We start from the raw sequence: 9,552 nt of genomic DNA on the forward strand, positions 1-9,552 counted from the left end.
CGCAAGGATTTGCGTTTATGAGGATTTTCACTTTCCCGTTATTGTTACTTGCTTAACGGACTTCAATTCGTGAGTGGCTCATGTTGCAGTTAATAAGTCACCCCCAAATTTTTTAAATTCACCACGTCATTCATAAGTCGTTTCTTATCTTAATCATATACCTGAAAGTTTATGCGTTCAAATCAAATTTTCTTCAAATCAAATTTTTCAATACCGACACTGCAACAATACACAACCACACGAGCGGCGTTCAAACTGTATTTACCGATAAAGTTCAGACACTTGACCAATAGACTTCCGACACTCGGCCGATAGACCACTGACACTTGACCGATATTCCACCGAGACGCGACACTCCCTCTGTCGGTCGACATATCGACCGACTATCGACCGACTATCGACCGACTATCGACCGACTCTCGACCAACTGGCGACCGACTGTCGACCGACATATCGACCGATATGTCGGTCGACATGTCGGTCGCCATGTCGGTCGACACTACCTATAGTAAAATTGATCCGATTTGCTTTCCTCCATTTGTGGAGGCCATCTTGAATTTTACACAAGAAGTTTGAAATCGTCTTCGGACTATCAAAAGTTTGCGCATGCGTAAATCGTAGCACTGTCCCATTAATTGACTGATACTGAACGTAAATGATTTACCTTTTCATCTATACTTATTTTACTCCTAAAGTCTCTTTGATAAAGGCGGGTAAACAGGACGTCAATTCTGCTCGCCTATCCGGCTTCATATGAATCCGAGATAATATGAGATAAGATTTGTAATATTTCATTTTTAACCATCTGCTGTAGTCCTTTGATTACACTGCTGGCGTATTTTTCAAATATGCAGCCAGACTTAATGGGAGATGAAATTCCAATGATCACCTGTTGATTGGTTTTCGTTTTGGCAAAGAACAATAGGTTTCTTCTACAACAGAATGCGCTCTCATACTGCCTGAGATTGTCTCTGTGTGTATCCATCAACCCTGTAGTGCACAGTGATTTCGCAAACCAGGCCACAACACGCCCCTTGCTGATAGACCAGCTAAACAATGCTTCAGTTGATTCTGGTATGGAGGATTTAGAAACATTGGTGGTTTCCAGCATTATACCATTGTTTCAAGGAACTGGGAGACTAACATAAAATTACTTTTACCTATTTGGTTCAGGTGGCTTTAGCTAATCCCGAAACTTATCTGAAGTCAATTCGAGAGTAATCTGCTTTAACAGGTGGACCTTCAAGTTAATAACTGTGTGAAAATCGACTAAAAAGATGAAGTTTCACATCTTGAAAGCTCTTTTCTACCAGAATTAACAGTAACGTCGTGATCTCATTTGGTAATTTGCTGTTGTCTAGAAGAGTACAGAGAACGCTGCTCGCGTCAACGTGTCACTCAGCATGTCACGCACTGAAAGAATCGTTTTATTTCACGCCAATATTGTGGTAGAATCAAAACAGCAAAGATTTGGCGTGGCTTTCGTTCTTATTGACAACGGTATTCTTCATCACAGTGGTCATAATTTGCTGCCTATTTTTCCTTGGAGACGTAATCGAAGCGTATGTCTTTTTTTTACTTCTGACTTCTATTGGGTCGAGGACTTTTACTTCGCGCATGTACTCCTGAAACTAGAGTAAATAAATAAATAGAAAAAGAAATCTGAAATTTCCACTCTGGACGCGCGTTTCCTGCTGCGCAAGGACGGTGCAATTTTTGTCAAACAAAGTCAACCAAGTACTTTTGCAGAGGCAGAAGCTCCATCTCCTTAAAACCTTTTCTCAATGTATTGTCGAATTTCCCTCGAAACCAAGTTACATATGATGGCTAAGCCATCAGGGTTTTTGTGTAACAGTTTGATGTTACATAATTACGGTTGACAAACATTGTTTAAGGTTTGAGACACTTTAGAACCATTACAATGTTTGGTCAAAGCTTCAATGAAAAGAAACATCATTTCAAATTGAACTCAGTCTACACGTTTATGACAAATTTGTAGCACGGCTTTCTTTTTTCCCTTTTATCCATATTGTTCCACCAATCATGTTAAAAAATAATGCAGTAGAAGATAAAGTACACGACGTGAGTCGAAAATGAAGTTTGAAGGGAATCATCACTTATCAACGACAGCTTACTAGCACTATCTTTCAAAAATAATTGTACTTCTAAGTTCTAATCAATCAGCCCCCGCTGTCCCCAATACAGCAGCATATACAGTCAACAAGTTAACAGCCTGCCTCGTTTCCAATAGCAACCTGGCTTCGAGCAACCAATCACGCGCTACATTTTTTGGCTCCTCGCGAAGCTGATTTACCAATCGCGTCGCTAACTCCAGATTTCCACGCCGAAGGTAGTACTCTGCGCGCGCTAGGAGATCAAAACTATCTAAATTGTCTAAATCTACGAGTTCTCCCTGCTTTACGGGATCAAATGAATCGAAATTTAGGAAAGATTGGATGTACGACAGCACGTGAGTCCATGGTGAAGCTCCCTTCTCTCCTATCATGGCTACTCGTCGACACCATCTCCGGATCTTGTAAAAGCGACGCGTCACATTCTCTTCGTTCAGCACTCCTCTTAACACAACCTCTTCTGGTAAAGAGTTAAGAACTTGTGAGACCAGTGGATCCTCTGCCGCCGCATCGTGAATGGCTGTCAACTGAGGCAGCAGCGGTTTTGGTTGAGTAGTACCTTTGTCGATAGCTGTAGTCAGCGACTGACAAGCTGTCCACAGATTTTGCGCCTGCTTATTTTGTTTCTCAACATCTGCTCTTCCCTCTATCACCGATACCACACCTCGTAACTGAGCAAGAGCCCCAGCTAACTGCACCTTAAAAGCCTCTCTTTCTACGGCCATTTTTTGTTGCAAGTCGTCCTTATACCTGAGAAAACGTCCCTGTGGCATTAGAAAGGGTAAGTGTAAATGTAGCCCGTTATATGTGTATATAGGAAGTCTAGGGCAGGAGAAGGAGCGGTAGATACAATCCAAGCACTTTAAACTTAACAGCCCATTTAAGGATAAAGGATGAAAAATGAATATTTAAACCGTTGAAAAAAGATGTGCTGAAGAAGCACATTCTTACAAAACCAACCTGTTTTCTAGTTCCGTTGCCTGAACACGGAGAACCTCGGCCAAGTGATCACTGTATGCTGCTGCCTGGCGACGTAATTTCTGTCGGAAGCTCACCTCATGTGTTGCTGAAAGCTCTGCTTCCTAAGAGGAAAAAAAAAGGCTAACAATCTCATTGTCACTTGACTCATTAATTGTATTTTAAGCCCATATCAAATAAAAAGCGCGCCTTCCTCAAGCGTAAACCACCAGATCTCTTAATTTTTCCACCTCTTTACAGGAGAGGAGATATCGAGAGGGAGCCGTGAAGAAACCATACTAGCCAAGCGAGGAAATGTCATCAATTAAAGAAAATCGATTGTAAAACAAATTCTCTATGTAAGCACCTTACGATAGGTATAAAAACAGTTGGGAGGTTATGCATACTGATGTTAGGTTTTTAAGGGTTAAACGCCAGAAAACGGGAGAAACCAGGTAGTGAGTTGTTTTGCATCTAATTGGTTGAAAGGGTGCTGCGAGTGTTCGGCACCAAGAGAAGCAAAGTAAAACTAATGCAATTCTGGATTATTTCGAACACTTACACATGTACATGTACTTGAAATTGCTCTTATCCTATCAATACTATCATAATCGACCCCCAACCCCTTCCCCCCCCCGCCCCACAAATAAAAAAAACATTTTACCGGGTTTCAATTTAAAGATCACAATGTGCCTACCTTCTTCTTCGCTGTGGTTTCAAACTCGGATGCCATTCTCTCGGCTTCTTGCTTCAGTTTAAGTTCGGTTACCTTGGCATCCTCTTCACGTTGGATTTTAAGGGAGTTTTCCAGCCTTTTTTGTTCCTCAGTTTGGTAGCTGACTAGCTCCTATGTTAGCTGATCAAGTATTTTTCGAGCATATGCCAAAAGAACCGACTCAGACCTAAAAAGCGAAAATGAAATGACTTTACACTAGGTGGGAGACACTTTAGCCAAAAGAATAGCGCTGGACTCCTTCCCGACAGGGCTGGGTTCGATCCACGCCAGAATTACCGTGATGCATTGCACTTTCACTTTTATTTCTCATTCCGTCTCTTTTCGTTCACAACTGTATGTTTCAATTTGAAAGTCAAGACAACCACGTTTTTGTTCAAGTCTCTTTCATCCTGACAATAGTATACCTTTCCTTCAATGGTATAATAATCATTTCTCTTAAAATTAAAGAAACCTCAACAACTGTCCTTCGTATGCGTGAAGACACGAGACCAAAATGTACAATGTAACAATTCGCCCAGTATCATGAATACCCTACCTAACATCTTTCTCTCCAACACCTTCCAAAGCTTCTTCTTTCAGAGCAGCAAGTATTATATCCAGTAGCTCCTCCCTGAACATATCTTTGCTTTTGGCCAAGCCTTTCTGATGTTCCTCCAGCACTGCTGCCTCTACCTTGGCCTGCTGCATGTCTAACGCTGCTTTCTGTACACTGTAACTTACCCTCGCTGCCTCTTCTGTTGCAGTGGTTCCTGCTCCTTTAGCCTCAGCAGCTTCAGCTTCCTTGATAATAGATTGAACTTTTTCTACTTCTTCATTTACTTTTACCTGCAAAAGAGAGAAAGACGTGTTTTACTTGATGTAAAACAGGAGTAATCTGTCCATGACCCTATCAATTTTTACATCACTGGGCGAGGGAGAGCAAAGTAAGCACGCGAGAGAAGAATGATTAAATTTGGAGACTTCAAAAGAGCACTGAAAAAAATTGTGCAAATTAAAAGATTTTGTCTGTTTTGATTGATCTAACAATCTTCATAAAGCAGCCAATTGTGTAATTTATAACTTTAAAGGTAACCAAACATGAAGATTTGTGTCAAAGATGGATTCTTTCACTCCCAGGAGTGACCGCTAAGCAATATCTCATCACAATATAATATCAAGACATCATCATACACAGAGAAAAAATATTTTGATTGAACACGATATTCTCATAGCTGAAATAATATGAAGGATATGGCAGATGGTAGGGAGAATTTCACACAAGATCTTGAAAAGATTATGGAGGGCAACTGTTTTTATTCTAATCACCTGAGCAATGGAGAAATTTGAGTATTCTGTGGGGTTTCTGTGAACACTCATTAAAAAAAGCTTGAATCGCTTTCGCTACCAGCCCAGGTAAAGAGCTGTTGGCGACCCAAGCCTCTCGCTTAAGTTCCTGATCGATTGTGCTTGTAAAAGTAGCATATTATCAGTTTAAGCTCCAATCCAACCCTCTCCTTAAATATTAACTTAATGATATAAATAGACTAAATAGGCTGCTTAGCAAGTGCACGTACAAAGGTATTTACCCAGCGACATTTAGGACAAATTATTTTAAAATACGAAAGTTGTCGCAAGCAAAAAGTCTCTTGAAATAATACGACTTAAGTTTACGCTTAAAAGAGTCAATAGACTTAGCCTGCCTAACATCATTAGGTATGTTGTTCCACAAAACTTGCTATCCTATTAAAATAGAAGTCCCGAAATGTTGATGTACGATTATTATTAATCTTTAAGTTCAGCTCTGAGCAGGCTTGTTTTATGCTTGTATCACGCTTGTATTGTGCTTGTATTACGGTTTCTGGATTTATTTTCTTGCGTGATACACGTTGTTTGTTGCAAACAAAAAGAAGAGAGTTTCTTCTTTGACTCCTATATAGGCGAGAGTCTGATTGGATGAGTATTCAACCAATTATTAAAGTCCCTGACGATGTGGGAGGGTGTAAGAGGTCCAAATCAAAAGAGAAATTTTCCAGGGGGCTTATATCGGCGAATTCGGTCGGGAGATGCTGGTCCGAAAAATATCTCCACATTTGATATCCCCAGAGGACCAATGGTTGACATCTCTGTATTAAGCTATTAGCAGTGCCCGATTTTTCTCCAATTGTGCTCAAAATTATTCTCGTTTTTGAAAATTTGCTACTTTTTCTGTAGGCTTAAAAATAAAAATTAAAAAAGCAAACTAACCTAAAAAACAAAATTAGATATTTATTGTTATAAAGCATCATGTTTTCTTTATCTTGAGTTACACACTTGCTCTGATAAAACACTGTATCAAAATGTACGATGTGAGTATCACATTTAATGTGTTCTGATATAGATTAGCGCTTGTTATATTGCAGCATATCACACTTGCTTGTAAGTAATCAAGTAATCCGACATTGCACTCTCTTGCTGAGAGTATGCTAAAAACTCTCTCTGAAGCAGCAGAAGATGGCTGAACCAGGAGCACCTTCTTGACTGCGGAGGACCAGCTGGTTCTGGCCTATCAGGAAGCTTCTCTCCTAAGTTGCTCGACGCCATTTTGTTGCCTGTGAAAGTGGGAACTCAGACTGACGCAATCGTTACTTCCGGTGTGCCCAGTCCTCTAGGTGACCAACGACGCAGTATTGCAAAAAGATATACATCGGCGAAACAGGCAGAAGACTAGGTGACCGATTCCGAGAACACCTTCGAGACGTGGAAAGGAATGACAAGGACACATCGAAACCAGTCGCTAGACATTTTAATTTACCTAACCATTCTAAGCAACATATGGCAATCTGCGGTCTTTCCTCACACTTAGGTAACACGGAAAGCCGTAAAAATCTTGAACAAAAGCTCATCTTTCAAACCGGCAGTCTAAATCCCACAGGGATCAGCGAACGCTTTTCATTCCACTAATTTATTCTTGTTTTTCTCGTTGCCATGTTCCCACCAATGACGTAGCTCCATTTTCTGCCTTTAAAGCACACACAACCCACAATTCCTCTATTCGCTCCGACGAAGGGCTAACGCTCGAAACGTCAGCTTTTGTAATCGTTACGGTGGGCAATTTACCATCTCAACTTTGTTGATATATCCAAATTATATAGTATTGCGATAACCTTCTTTAACTCCCCCAGACGAATGAAAATAGACTGAACCATGGACCAGAAACCATATGTCAATAGATAAGATAAGATAAGACAAGATAAGACTTTTATTTGAACACGGTAATAATTATAGCTAACAGCTTGAGGCGTCGTGTATTCAGTTTATATATTATTAAAATAAGAAGAAGACTAGCTGAATAAGTAAAATGCTAACACTAACATCTTAATCAAAAGTAGAGAAAGTCATCATTTTTATGGCGGACAGCTGAAGCTGAAGCAATATTAAATTTAAAATCTCTAAAATAAGGCTTTGTTTTCAAGTTTCGAAACAGCTCATTCGGGTTTTTGTGCAAGATATTACGTTCATTTGAGCTAATAGTGTTCCAAAAGATTGCGCGCGCCTCCATAGGCAAGGGAATCTTTTATAAACCTAGTATTAAATCTTGGGACTGTCAGTGAATCGTCTCCTCTAGCTCAAGGAATAGCCATTGGAACTTTTTGATGTAAATATCCTTGTAGAATTGTGGGAGAGACTCATTATGTGCTTTATAGAAAAGTTTAAAAATATTCATCTTGTAGAGTGAAAACAGAGTAGACCAGTGGTTATAATTGAGCACGTCACATGATATCATGTCTTTAGGCAGGTTGTAGATATTTCTAGCTGCTCGGCAGTGTAATCGTCCGATGGAGCCTAACAAATCCGAATTACTGCATGCACCCCACAATAATTGACCGTACTGTACGGACGGCAAAATTACTTTAAAAATAAAAATCGCGTAGTACCTTTGTCGGTAAAAATCTAGATCGTTTCAATAAGTCTAACTTAGCTATAAAGTTCTTCTTGGTTTCCAGAACATGTGGTGTCCATGTAAGCTTGTGATCTACCGTCAGGCCAAGTAAATGCGTTTTCGAGACCCAACTAAGGTTAAAACTTCCTAAGAACGCAGGAGCAATAGGGCCCATCAGATTTCTCGAGCTGAGCAGCATCACTTCGCTCTTGCCAGGGTGAGGTGTTAGCTGGTTGTTTAGGCACTAAGTATAAACTTCGTGTAAAGCCTTATTTAACTGTACAATTGCCAAGTCTGCTGAACCTCCGATGTAGAAAACTGTCGTGCCGTCAACGAACATATATAGCGACCCTGATTGAACCATCGATGGCAAGTCATTTGTAAATATGTTAAATAATGTCGGGCCTAATACAGGACCCTAGGGTACGCCAATAGTCACTGACAACAGATCAGACCTAACCCCATTTACTAATGTGAACTGTTGCCTTCCATTTAAATAGTTTCTTAACCATTCCAGTAGTGTACCCGTAACGCCAAAGTCTCTTCTCAACTCATTAATAGAGTAGCATGAGGTACTCTATCAAAAGTCTTCCTAAAATCAATAAATGCTACGCGGCCATAACCTTTCTAGAGTCCAAGGCTCTTCTCCATGTCTCCGTCAAGTGAACCAATAAGTATTCAGTTGAATAGCCACTACGGTACGCCCACTGTCTATTAGAGCCCAGGTCGTTATCCTTGTAAATGTGCCTTATTAGAGTATCCTTGACCTCTGATTCCAAGATTTTACTGGGAATACTAAGTAAGGAGACCGGTCGATACTGAGTTTCCACATTCTGTTTCATCATCTTTTTTAAATATGGGCGTGAGCCTTGCCGTCTTTCAAGCAGAGAACACGCATTTATTTTCACTGCTGAACTGGTAGAGACGCATAAGAGGTGGAACTATGGCTAGTTTCCCAGAGTTTGGCGAAGATGTTATCAGGGTCAGTGGACTTATTGGTTTTCATGGTGTTGACCTTTGTTTGTACTGAGCTTTGAGAAATCACGAGCTCCGAGCAGAGTGGAGATTTAGTACCCGTATTTGATTCATTTACTATCTGGACAGATTTTGAAGCATTTTGTTCCGCAAACTGCAGACATTCAAATGAGCCACTCTAAGATCTTTCGCTGAGCAAGCCTCCAACTGATGTACGATGTCAGACAAGAAGCTTTCGTGCGTCCAGATCTCGTCTTTACCATTAAGCGAACTGGAAAGAATAGCCGGCGTTGATGTACTCGCCTCTGCCATGAACGATTCATCCGAATTAAAGAGACGCATAGTGGAAAAGAGAACAGATTTAGGTCAGAACCGGTTCCTTGCTTAGGATGCTGAGGGCATGGAGAACAGGTCCAGGTAATAGAAACATTCTCTAAGATTTCCTTGAATCGTTTGGGTGTCACTCTTCCACACTTAATGTGATACCTCAAACCACACAAGTTACAGGCCAGCGACCGATGATTGCGCGCGATGGTCCGTGCACATGTCAAGCAGCTCTTTTTCTCAGTGTCCGGTCCAGGATTTAAATTTATGGCACAGCTAATAAATAGCCAAGTCATTTGAAAGGTTGAGTCCGAATTTTGATAAAGACTCAGTTTTGCGTGACAGAATCCCTTATCCAAGCATGGCACGAAACCAACATGGCTGCCGTTCACCCACACAGAGAGGATGGCACGATTCAGTGAGTCACCCAATTTGACCGTTTGCAACTCACTCTTCACAAAATCGTCAGCTGTGTGATCTACTATACATCCTCACAAGGTCGCATGTCGAACCCAGGAGAGCCGATGAAT

At 40.8% G+C, this 9,552-nt stretch overlaps 1 protein-coding gene and 1 pseudogene across 2 annotated transcripts in view; both read right to left on the reverse strand.

Annotated features, from left to right (window-relative positions):
- LOC111334189 (uncharacterized) overlaps nt 1–9,552 on the reverse strand; it is a 56,652-nt gene that overhangs the window by 37,610 nt on the left and 9,490 nt on the right. The window lies entirely within an intron of this gene.
- On the reverse strand, nt 1,764–6,384 carry LOC148716700 (MICOS complex subunit MIC60-like; annotated as a pseudogene). The gene is made up of 5 exons (XR_015995188.1): nt 6,214–6,384; nt 4,361–4,650; nt 3,787–3,991; nt 3,093–3,214; nt 1,764–2,882 (listed from the first exon to the last, which is right to left on the reverse strand). The product of XR_015995188.1 is annotated as an MICOS complex subunit MIC60-like (transcript).

This window comes from Stylophora pistillata, chromosome 14 (genome assembly GCF_964205215.1).
Source record: "Stylophora pistillata chromosome 14, jaStyPist1.2, whole genome shotgun sequence".
Taxonomy (NCBI): Eukaryota; Metazoa; Cnidaria; class Anthozoa; order Scleractinia; family Pocilloporidae; genus Stylophora; species Stylophora pistillata.